This window comes from Centruroides vittatus, unplaced genomic scaffold (genome assembly GCF_030686945.1).
Source record: "Centruroides vittatus isolate TY-2023 unplaced genomic scaffold, ASM3068694v2 scaffold_769, whole genome shotgun sequence".
NCBI classification, from domain to species: Eukaryota; Metazoa; Arthropoda; class Arachnida; order Scorpiones; family Buthidae; genus Centruroides; species Centruroides vittatus.
The window spans coordinates 1534427-1547746 of record NW_027122717.1 but is presented as its reverse complement, the minus strand read 5'-3'; positions in this window follow the sequence as shown (position 1 = coordinate 1547746).

Below are 13320 nucleotides of genomic sequence, written 5' to 3'. Positions count from 1 at the left end.
GAAAAAATAGCCTACAATAATGGCCAATTCTATTTAGAATTTGCCATTATTGTAGGCTTCACTGTATTTTGTGTCTATTTTACTTTCAAAATTTTTTCTTTATAAAAATAATAAATATCTATTCTATAGGAGATAAATTTATATAATTTTTAAAATCTTTTAAACTCTAAAAATATTTTTAAAAAACTTTTTTTTAATAATTTTAAATTAATAAATAATTAGTTATTTAAATAGCCACCATAATTTTAATTTTCTATAATTTTTTAAAAATAAAATTTTATAGAAAGCGTTTCTAGAATATTTTTAAAGTCGCGAGAAGAGTTTAATGTAATTAGAGTAACAAATAAATTTAAAAAGGAGGGAGGAACGTTTAAACTCTATAATGATGCTTTATATCCTCAGTAGAACGAAGGAAATTCTTGTAAAACGTGTGCTTTCGTGATTTATTATTATAACATGGAACTACCAGAATGGAATTTGTATATCAGGAGTTTTATTACTTCTGAGATATATAATGGTTAAATTAATAATAAATTTTCTTAAATATCTTTAACTACGTAAATACAGCGTTAAGTTCTGTTCGGTCGAATTAATTTCTTCGTGAGTTTTCTAATTAGTTGACCGCATCACTGACATTGTTTTACTTTTATAACTTTCAAGTCGAGTGTATAAAATGAGAATTTTGAATATCTTAATTATAACATGAATAGGATTGCCGTACAATTGTTAAGGTATGAAAGGTGTTGCTACTTAAAATATATCTTGTAGTATGTTTCGTCCAACTAGTACACGAAACGTTTTGTTTGTTAATAAAACTACGTAACTTCTAATTTTATCGTTTAAAATAATTAAAAATAGATACAAGATCTGTAGATATTTTGACACTTCTGGTAAAAACATGAGAATTTCCGTAATTTTGATCACCTGACAGGAAATTATGTCACAACCGGTTACTCTAGAGGTCGTGACATGACCACCTTGGGATTGTAATTTTTGACGTCAAAAGCGAAAGGAACGTCGGGAAGTTTAGTCAGATGTAGTTGCAACTTTGAAAGAAATTATATCATTTTGAGGAAAAAGGTTTCGATAAAAAGACGAGAATTAAAATTGAAAGTTATTAATTCTAAAAACACTATATATAGGACTAACTTTTTTTTCTCTTTTATTCTGTGCAACTTACCTATAGTTATTTCACTTTCGTTTATATTTATATTATGACTAATAGTATTAACAATGTAAAATAATTTTTTTAAAATATTCAGATTTTAACAGCTAGTGCGATTTGAAATTTAATATTAAGAATATATAAAAGGGGCGCAAAATTCCCGACATTCATTCATGCGAATCTTAAGTAAATAGAGCAATATATTTTTTTCTTTGAACATATAAAACATAATAATGTGGGTGTATATCAAATGATAGTCTTCTTTTTTCTGATGATGATATCAGTTGTGTGTCTCGTAATTTGTCATACTCTCTAACAAACTTAAAGATTAAGAAAGACATAAAATAGCAGTATAGGAATTTATGTAGGCATGTCAAATATATTTCACTCTACGAGGAACATACTTGTACATCTAAATACCTGAATTAAATCATTTAATTTTAGTTTATGAACTTGGAAAATCCAATATCTGCTGGGAAATCCAATAAGATAACGTATATTGTTAAATATATAACTTATAGCCGTAAAGGTCGTTAACCTACTTTTATATGATTTATCTTTTATATATTTGTATGTATTTTTATATTAAATTAAATAACAACATTAACTTAAAAAATATATATATATATATTTTCCCTCTTCAAACGTAGAAGAATAAAAATAAATAAACAATAAAAGTTTCTAGTATTCATGTTCAATAAATGGCCACATTTTTCGACGAATTTAATCACAAGTTTTATTTATAACTACATTTTTTATAGCAGTTTTGCCCTGTATTGACGTCATCGCCATGATTTGTTATCGTGATGACAAACATATGTTGATTCCTGTAATACTATAATTCATTCATGTAAATCACTATGAATGAATAAATTTTGGGGGATGGAGTTGTAAATTACTCAAAACTTTTAAAGTTTTAATTAAAAATAGAGGGAAACAATTATAGTTTTAATATTAAAAATTTAATAGAAGTTTTTATGAAGTATAATAAAATATTTAAAATTTATTATCGCTATGAGCAACACTGCGTGTAATTTATATATACTCTATAGATTTATATATCATAATAAAACTGTTGAATATATGGCTATTAAATTGTGTTTATCTTTTTAAAATAAATTAATTTTATACTTTAAAAGTTTTAAATAATTAGTAATTATTTATCAAACAATATACATTTTAATTACACTTAGAAACTATCTGATAAGACCCTCAAATTAATTAATTTTCTTAAGTAAAAGTTGACTTAGAATGTTATCTCATGGAATTAATTAAGACTTTAACCTTAAAGAATTGTAAATGTCAAACTCTTCAACTATTTTATCGCAGGGTTTTTATTATTATTCTATTATTACAACTTCTTTTCTAGCGAGACAAATGTCTTTTAATCTAGAATTAGGTTAACGTTACTTTTCTTTCTTGTTTGGGATTTTTCCGCTTCTTTGAAGGACACCAACCTCCTATGACCTATATAAAATGATGTAACAAGACGACAATGTCTCATTTAAAGATTAAAATGAAAGGCAAACAGTGCGAGAAGTGTATAAAAACTCAACAAAAGAGCAAAAATTAATTTTGAAAAATTGAATTTTATTTATTTATTTTTTTCAATGTCACGCGTTTTAATGAAAAAGAGACATTTCCCGATGGATGATTCTTAACAGAAGCGAATTATATAAAGTCCTGTTCTTATAAAATAGGTGGGGTGATTATAAAGTTTTCAAATTGGCTGACCTCTGAACTCTAACTATCTAAATATGTATCAGAAGTAATACAAAAATATTTCGCCTTAGTTACTGTTTCTACAACAGATAAACAATGATAAAAAGAAAAAAAAATTCAATAAAATTATCTAGTCAAATATTTTAAGTAAGTTTAACGTTTATAAGTTAAATAAACTTTTATAATATTTTTGAAAAATAGATTTGAAGAAATTACATATTTAATTAATCTGTAATTTATTAAAGTAATAAACAAATAGATATAAATTATATTATAAATATATATTTTTAAATTTTACAAGTTTATTAATTGATAAATTATCAACAGCTTGTTAAGTAATAAATATAAAATTTATATTTTAAAAAAGCTAAGCCACAGTATAAAATTTTCAATGAATGAAATTAAAAAATTCAATGAAATTAGCTAATTAAATATTTTAAATAAATATAATGCTTATAAATTAAATAAATTTTTATATGCTTTGTTTATAACACATTATTTATATATAACATTTACAATACATTACACACATATTACAACATATTAAACACATTCAATTATATGTAATAAATTATTAATGGATTGATTACCCATGGGCATTTAGCAATAAATAAACATAAACAAAAATGTTATGTTAGATTAAAAAGTTCTTATAAAATCTATTAAAATATCAAGCTAAGTATATTTTAAATTTCATAAACAAAATAGAAACTTATCACAAAGATATTTTAACCTTGCAAATGAAGTAGCTAAAAAATCTTCAGTAATATTTAATTATGTAGTAAATTTTAAAATTATTTAAAATTAAATTTCTAATATTTTATTAATTATTTAGAAATAATTAATAAAATATTAGAAAAAAATTAGAGCTGCTATTTTTTTAAAACAAAAATGCATAGAAAACAACGCCATTTTTTATGTTTCCATTAGTGAACGTTGTTTAGAGGTTTGACTGATTTTTAATTTTAAAATATTAATAAGATATTTGCTTAATGTGACTTTTTTATTATTACATAAAATTTAAATTGGTTATAATTTTGTTTATATTTAATTGTAAATAAATGAAAAAAAATGACTAAAGTACTTTAAAATGTATTTTTTCTTATATAGCCCTATTTAATTAACTTAATAGATTTAAATCGTGTATAAATATTTAAATTGTTCTAAATATCAAATTATTTCCGTAAGTGGAAAAATAATTACTTTTACTGTAATTTATAGAAATATTATTAAAATAATCGTCATCGAAACTCGTTGATAACTTTTGCAAGCGGTGTGACGTAATTTAAATCGTACCACGTCCACTCCCATTGTGAACAAGGAAATAAATACTCTTCCAGGAACGTGTGCAACAATTTTATAAAATTAAACTTTTCGATTGATGAGATAAATGCATTATCATTGTTATTGATGATGATAGAATGCCGAATAGTAAACAAATAGCGGGAAAAAAGAAAAAAAGACCATGATGATTATTTTTAATTTTTATCAGTGTTATCGCGCCCTCTGTCGATAACAACTGAAACTGTTCAGTGTACGTAATTAATTGTTAATCTTTTAAAAATATAGGCTATAATGACAATTAAAACAAATAATAACAAGTTTATATTCTTTACAAATACAAAAGTATTTCAAAATTTCTAAGTTTAAGTAATTTTAGTGAGGTTAATTTAAGAATTTTTATAATATTTTATAAATCAAGTTTTATTATATCAATCAAAACCGCCCTCTGATGTTAATAATAGTAACATTGTATCTACGAAATTAATATATCATTTTAAATTAATTACAATTTCTTAACACTAATTTTATTATAAACTCAGATTTGAATAAATTGTTAAGAGTCGTTCATTAATTAAGCTTTCAAGTTAAGGGGAAGAGGTTGAGAGAAGTACAGTACATCATTGTACAGTACACGATGGGGAGGGAAGGCCTTGTTACGTAGATTTTTTCGGTAGTTTTAGTGGCATACAAACTACTTACTTATCTACTTACTTACAAATCTACTTACATATCATATCTACTTACAAATCTACTTACTTATCATATGAATAAACTATCAGCCAGAAAATATTTGCAAAAAGTTTTATATATTTCTTCAATGTCGGGAGGTTCGTGAACTATTACACATGTAATTAAAGGGAAGGGAGTTTGCTAAAAGTATATGATTGTACATAACAGGGAGGAGGGGTCAAAGTGGCTTAAAAACTGTGCAGATAATTAATGGACGGCCCCTTATCAGAGTGCTTGCTCTATGTATGAATAAATCGGAAACAGTGCGTATTTTATCCATTTACGGAAATTTGTTTTATAACTGGACGTATTACATGAAACGTCGAAAATTAAAAAAAATAAACAATAGATCCGTTTTTAAATTCTTATTTAATTATATCATTATTAATCAGTAGGCTTATTCAGTTATCAAATATATTAGAATCTAAATATGATTGTTATTATTAACATGCCAATATGCATTTCGTGAATCATAAATTTAGAACATTTTATTTACCTTAAATCACGTATATATGTAACAACTTAAAGTATATTGAAATAAATAAACTATCGTGAATACAGTAAATCTGCGCTTTATGACCGATCGTTTTATAATCCTCACTTTTACGACTGGTAGAAATTTTCCCTTACGATTGCATGAATTGCTAAATTTATTTCAATGTAATATTTTTGTAAGTCATCGCCGTGTGCTAATATATAAGTAAAACTATATTTCTAAGAATGTAATTTCAATATATGACCGAGTTGATGAGAAATGGGACGGCCCGCTTTACGACGGTTTTTGGAACTAATTAATTAGTGGTTAAAGTAGGAATCTACTTAGGTACTGACGAATTTTTTTAAGACAGAAACATTAAGATTTATGTGTTTTATAAAACAGTTTAATAATAGTATTTGCTGAAATGTTATACATAAAACAGCGGAGAGATATATTCACGCATATTAGATATTGGCGCGCTGCCTTGTAAAGCTGCTTTAATAAAGCCAATGACATAAGACTTTTTAATTTGATACGTAATTATGCTATGTATTTTGCATGTATACTTAATACTTTCAACAAATACAAGAACAAAACAGTGTTCTATTAGGATGTAGATTCTGCTTAAGCGTTTAGACTGAAGAAAGAAAGAGAGTGAGGGGATGAGAAAGAGGATAAGAAAGTGGAAAAGAAGTCCAGTAGCGTATTGAGCAGATAGGGTAAATCAGAAAGTATGAAGAAAAAGGAAAAAATAAAAATAAAACTACAAAATTTGTTGAGAAATTTTAACAGTAGTTATAATTACATAAAGTAACAGCTTCATTATAAGTACAGTATGTAATTGGATAGTATAGTGAAAGGCAATAAGTAGTATTTACAAGCAAGTGAAAGATAAAAAATAAATAAATTCGCTGTAATACCGTGACAAAATAAAGTGTATTTATATGTATAATATTTTCTTCATTTATTCTTTATAACTTATACTATTTGTTTTGTTTTTATTAAGTAACAGTAATAACAGTATATACTGTATAATGTATATATTATGTTTTTCACCATTATTCATAAACATTAAACAATTAAAATATACGCAGAGGCCTACAGTAAAAAGTCGCTAAATCAATATTTAGGTTTACCGTAACTAGAATATCAAAGGAAAAAATAATAATAATGGAAAATTTGATATTCGTTTCTAAAGAAACTTCGACATATTTAGTTGCCAAATTGAATTGCTCCCTTAAATTAGATACATTTTGAATTTAAAATATATTTATGGGAACAAGATCTACAATAGGAGTATTAAATTTAGCCATTATTTTTTCCTGTTGTAGAATTTGATAATACTCAATGAATTTGATAATACTTTGATAATACTCAAGTTAATTTCTACAAAGATAAAGAATTTTACTGTAAATTAATAAATACAAAGCAAATAACAGTTGCGATTATAGTAAAAGGATCCCCAACATAATCTATTGAAAGTTATTTTTCACTGTAAAAGTTGTTTAAATGGGATAAATAAATCATAAAATGTTAAAAAAATTATATTTAACTTTTTCTTTTTAAAATAATTAATTAAATTTATATTAATAAATGTTTTACTTTAATATTAACGCTTAAATTTAACATAGAAAACTGATAAGTTAATGCCGAACTTGTTAATAACTTAGTGATTGATTATAGCTATATTATCAAATTATCATAAAATATACCTGTATATGATGATTCTGCATCAGAAAATAGCCTTCTATGTTGATCATAGTGAAATATTGAGCAAATGATGTTCCTAACTGTTTGCCTCTGTTTATATAGTTCTACATTGAATACCCAAGAAGGCAAGAACAAGCATTTCTGAGAAACTTCGAGTTGGTCTTTCGTGCTTAACATTGTTTTCTTTCGATTCCATTCACAAGTTTCGTGAATGGAGTGGGAACTTTGCCATATTTACAACTCATATTAGGAATGCGTTGAATATGCCAGCTCTTTACTGTTATTTAATGCCATTTGGATTAGTTTACTTAACAGTAAGTGTGTAAACACAATGATTATTTAATGATTTTTATAATTTATTTGAAATGCATATGTATTTTTTAATTATATTTTTAGACGACTTATCTAATTTGGCAACAAGTGTAGTGTTAAAAATATTCAAATTGACTGACAGCATTGTTTAAAGGAACGATTAGCTCAAACTCAAATTGTTTTGTTTGAGCTGTGGCATTTCTTAGTAGTGAAGTTGAAATGAACAAAAATTCTCAATTTATTAAACATCGTATAAAATCATCAGATTTGTTTATGAGTAAATTTTATTTATGATTATCACGTAGACCAATATAAAAAATTGTGGTTAATATGAAGACGTCATTAAAAATTTCAACAAGTTTTACAATTGTATTTACGTTTTACAAATACACGAATCCTCATTTAAATGTGGGAACCCCATTAAAATTCACTCGAGGCTTGCGTAAATTATTAGTTTATGTGAGTAATAACTTGACTGTTTGCCCTTTGTGGGAGTTTAAATGACGGATGCCGTAAACTGCAATTGTTTTAAAATTTTACAGAGAAGTGTCATAAAACAATCAAACCATTTTTCAAATAGTTTAAATATAATTTAGAAAGAATTATCTATAATAAAGTTCCTAATACAATAATTAGTTTTTATGAAACAATTTTTTAAAATTAAAGATAATCCATTAATTACGTTTACAGTTTTTGAGCCACTTGTTGTGTACATTGATGTACTTTTGGCCACCCCTTTAATTATACGATAATTATGTGTACAATAATTCATGTTCCCCAATAACAAAGAGTTAAAGCTCTGCAAATATTTCTGATTGATAGTTTATTCACACATAACTAGTACCTAGGTTTATAAGGAAAGATTCGTATAGTAAAAAAGTTTACGTAGATAGTGCCACGACTCTCCCTTTTCTTTGTGTACAATGATATATTTTTCGCAATCTTTCCCTTAAACCGTACACATCGTTAATGGACGGCCCTTTATCAACGCTCTGTACATTAAATAATATTCAAAATTTAAATATTTCTTTAAATAGAACAAATGATAAGATATTTGGCTTTATTTTACACATTTTTTTTCACGTGAATTTTTTCTGTGAAATTTATCTTAGAACTTCTCGTTTATCTTTTCTAAGAAATTACTATCATAATTTTGATAATTTTGATATCTGAATTAGGTATTTAATGTTTTTTTTTAATTTAAAAATTATATATTTTTTTATACTAAAAGCACTAAAGAATAGATTTATATAGGGCATTTCCTTGTTTAATTAGAATTTTATAATCTGTATATTTACGTATTGATAATTATAGAATTTTCAGTTGAAAAAAAATTTATATCAAATCATAGAAATCTTAGATTTTATCACGAGTTTAGATAAATTGTAATTTCTAGTTACAAAATTAGAATTACAAAAATTTTATTGCGTAGTTGTATATGATTTTTAATGATAACTAATGACATTTTAAATATTAATTGTAATCAATATTTTTGATTATTTTCATTTATTATATTATTTCTGATATATCTTTTATTATATTAATATAAATTACATTTTTATTATGGAAATTTTGACATATCCTGCGCATATTTCAGCTTTCGACTACTACTGTATATCAGTTTTTTTTTTAAATTTCAGATTTTATTTTGTCTCTAGTATTATTTAAGATACTTTAAAAACACACATATTTTATTCTTAAATTCTCGGTTAGCTTCTTTTACAGTATACGGTATTTACCCTTCTAAGTATAGTATTTCTTTCCTCTGCTCCGAGAAAACATTTAAATGAATTCAAGCTAAGGAAGTGATATTGTACGCCTGTGTGTTTACGCGAGATATGAGAGAATTCGGTATAAGTAACTTGCTTTTTGGCAGTTGTCAACGCATGCTACCTTCAGTCATCTGCCAACGTCATCCAAAAATTCATTGATGTTACTGAACTACGTTGTTCTAGTAACATTACAGTTTTGCAATATTTATATCATTGGAGTTCACAAAATTCTGCCAGTATAATATTACAAAGATATATTTATATTGCCTATTAATGTTATATTATTTATGTAGATTATTGTCATATTAATATTACAACATTACTAAAAGAGTGTCATTGAAATGCTGGAGTTTTTCTAAAAATTAAAAAGGTGTATACAGGTCGGTTTATTTTGTGACCGAGTCTACTTATTTTGTGATCGGTCTACTTATTTTGTGATCGGTCTACTAATGGCCTAGGGCAGTGTTTCTCAAACTTTTTGGACCGCGAACCCCCTTCTGCACTTAAAAATTTCAAAGGACCCCGAAGAATAAGTATGTGTCAAAAAACATCCCGAAGGGAGGGGGTTAGGCTCGTATTTAAATATTTATATTATTTTTATTTTTTATATGTGCAATTTATTTAAGTAAAAATTATTTTATATATTTTTTATTTCTATTATTTCTAAACATGAATCCATAGTAAATTTATAAAATATTTGAAAAAATTGATCTGGCATCAATTTTTCAGCGACCCCCCAAATATTTTTCACGACTCCTTGGGGGTCGCGACCCCCACTTTGAGAATCACTGGCCTAGGGGATAAAACAACTGAACACTGGTAGTGGAGGCGAGTTCGCGCGCTTGACCAATGGGCTGGCCGCGTTTTCTGTATATTCTTCACCTGTCTAATACCCAAATAGGGGTCAGTTTCCATAGAAAGTCCTACCGGAAGGCATCTCCCCCTGGCAGATTGTTTATATGTTGCGTTGTCGTATCCCTTCAAAACAAACCAAACCTGTCCAAACCATACTCGTGATGGGTACAAGTATGATTTAAAAGGTCCTCAAAGTATCCACAAAATGAAAAGAGTCAAAGAATGAATGAGTAGGCCTCGATTTAACGGGCTAATTGGAGAGAAGTCGTTTACTACTGTCGAAAGTCCTTTAAATCGAAGGTATTTTCAAAACATATAAGCTTATTAATAATGAACTTACAACGTACAAGTTGTATTAAAATGTTGTTATTATTTATTGTTTAAGTATGAATAAAATATTCTTATAATGTACTACATTGGTTAACTTTATAATCATTGACTTAGCGAATCAATCTTTTAGCGTGTTCTATTCACGAATTAAGAAAAAATGATCTAAAACAGTAATGAGCAACGTTTTCTGAACGCTGGCCGCAAGTGAACTTTGGGTCGCATGCATTTTTTTCTTACGAAATTGCAGACTTTAAGTCTACCAAATACAAACATACTCTATAACTGCCAGTACACTGAATATTAAATTAATATATATATATATGCTAATGATATGCAAACTTTTTACTAATCGATTATAGTTTGAACATTCTTCGTAATGAATATTAGCTTGATTAGAATTGCATAATGGCACGAGGCAGAAACAGGAAAATAGAATTACGTTGCCAAAGTCTCGGGAACCCTAATTAGGACTTCATCGCTGATCTGAAATTTTCCTTTCGGATAGAAATTTTTGTCCATTAATTTCAAAGTCTGTTAATACTGGAGATTACTGTGTTTAGACTGTGAAATAACATGATTTATATTATATGAATTTGATGTCATCATCAAATTCGTTGATTGGGCTGCAATTTTAAAAAAATTGTAGACTTATTAATTCCCACTCTCGTCCGTTCGTCTGTCCGTCTTTCTTTAATCCCAAGAACAGAGTTAGATAGATGAAAGATGAGACCACGTATGGAAGACCACCTTAGGCCCCGATTAACTGTATACGAATTTCCGATGCAAACTGGAAGCCATGTCATTTCAATTCAAAAGTTCCTCCCTCCCGGAAGAGTTAGATGACCAGCATGAATCTATTGTTAAAGGAAAAGAATGATGTAACAAGGAAAAGCCACTACTGATTCTTTTATATAAATTGGTTAAAAATTTTAAATTGTTTTAAAAGCTATTATTTGGTTCAATTTTACGGATATTTGCAATTATTAGACGATAATATTAAGTAAAATGGAATCTATTATGATAATTATGAGCAAAATTACTATTAATTAGTATTTATCATTGAATGATTGATCGATGTTGAAGTTATTTAAGCTTATAATAAACATGATAAATTGTACAACAATATAACATTTACATTTTAAAAATTGATATTTTCTAAAATGTAAATGTTTCCGCTTTAATTATAGAATTTTTTAATATACTGTAGCATAAACTGAAAATTTGATATTGAGCAATCGTAAAACACTCAAAATTGATTTTTCTTTAATGAAAAAAAAATATTTTTATATTAATGCTTATATACAGAGCGTTCAAAACAAGAAAAGTTAACAATTAAATGAAAAAGGGGCGCAGTCACTGCAACTGCGATAATAGAATAGTATACTTTTTTGAGAACTCCACAATCCGATTGTGACGTCTTGCACATGATAGAGAACTATACAGAGGACAATCTGAACTATAGATATGGGTATAACAAGTTACTTCCATAATAGTGTTTTTGTTTTTTTAAGCATCCAGTAAGATTGGATTGGATTCATGGATTAAGACAACGCAACATTTGGGTGATCTACCAAGGGGGTATGCTTCCCAGTTGGACTTTCAATGTGGAAACTGATCTCTATTTTGATGATAAGCACATGAAGAAATAAAGAATCGAATATGTAATGGAAAATATAAATTGCATTTGTGTAAATAGCAGAAAGTTACATATAGCAAAGTAATTTCTTTGATGTAGGGGGAAGGTGGAGCAGGATGAGGACGTTAAGGCTTGAGAAGTCATAAGATGGCAACCACTTTAATGAGAACAATAATTTTTTTATTCTCAGCAACTACAACATTTGGTAATATATAATACAAAATTTAATTTTTGAAACGTTTGAAAAACGTTTGAAAATTTAAAATATTAAATTTTTTTGTTTTTAAAAAAACAAGAAAATTTAATATTTTAAAATTACAGTACATATATGTAAATGCGCCATCTTGCCCCACCCATGATGGGAATGTTATTTTTATATACAAGAAAGACAAATTAAAATGGTTAAACTGTCGTTTTCTTCGATATTGGCACAAGAACAGTGTGCCCATTTATCACAACGGCTACATTTACTATTATTTTCCGAATAAATAAATATAAAAGTTTGAACTTACTCGTACAGTATTTACTTTACCAGACGATACTGTCACTTCGCGCATGCTCAGTTTCGCTATTTTGTAAGCAGACGATATTTCTTTTCGTGGAAAAAAATTTTTATTTCGGTTGTTATCTCACATTTTATTTCTTGATAAGATAGTATTTAAATTAAAAAAAACTGTTTTCATAAATAAATTAAAACGTAAAAACATAAATAATAAAGTAATACGGTATATACTGTATAAATTTATTACAATTTGATATGATTTAAAAGTGGAATATTTCATTTTCTATAAAAAGATCATTTTTAAAATTATTATTTTATATATTCGAAAAGGTAATATAAAATTATCAATGACAACGGATTTAAAACTAGTTCACTGCACTATGCAATATATTGCAGTGCCTCTAGCTAGCAGCAGAATTCATGGCCGATCTTGCCTCCACCATCTTGCCCCAACGTGCACTTTTCATACTGACTGCAAACACGGGTCAACTTTATTTCAAAACTAAACAATTTCAGTCTTAAAGGTTACCATAATATCTTCATCTAAAAGATAATGTAAAAGTTTACGATAATACTTATTTTGTAGAAACTTTGTAGGGCGTAAAATTAGATGAAGTATTGTTGAAACATGGAAAACTGTCTTACTTCCTAACAAAGAGAGCGATTCGGACGTTCTCTCGTCCCGTGATCCCTTTTGAAGTTGACATTTAGTTCCCCAAATAACAGCTAGATGAAAGCACGTTAACCACGAATAAACAGACGTCCCCGTCTTACCCCATGGCCCCATCTTGTACCACCTTCCCCTAATTTTCTGGCACTTTGAAG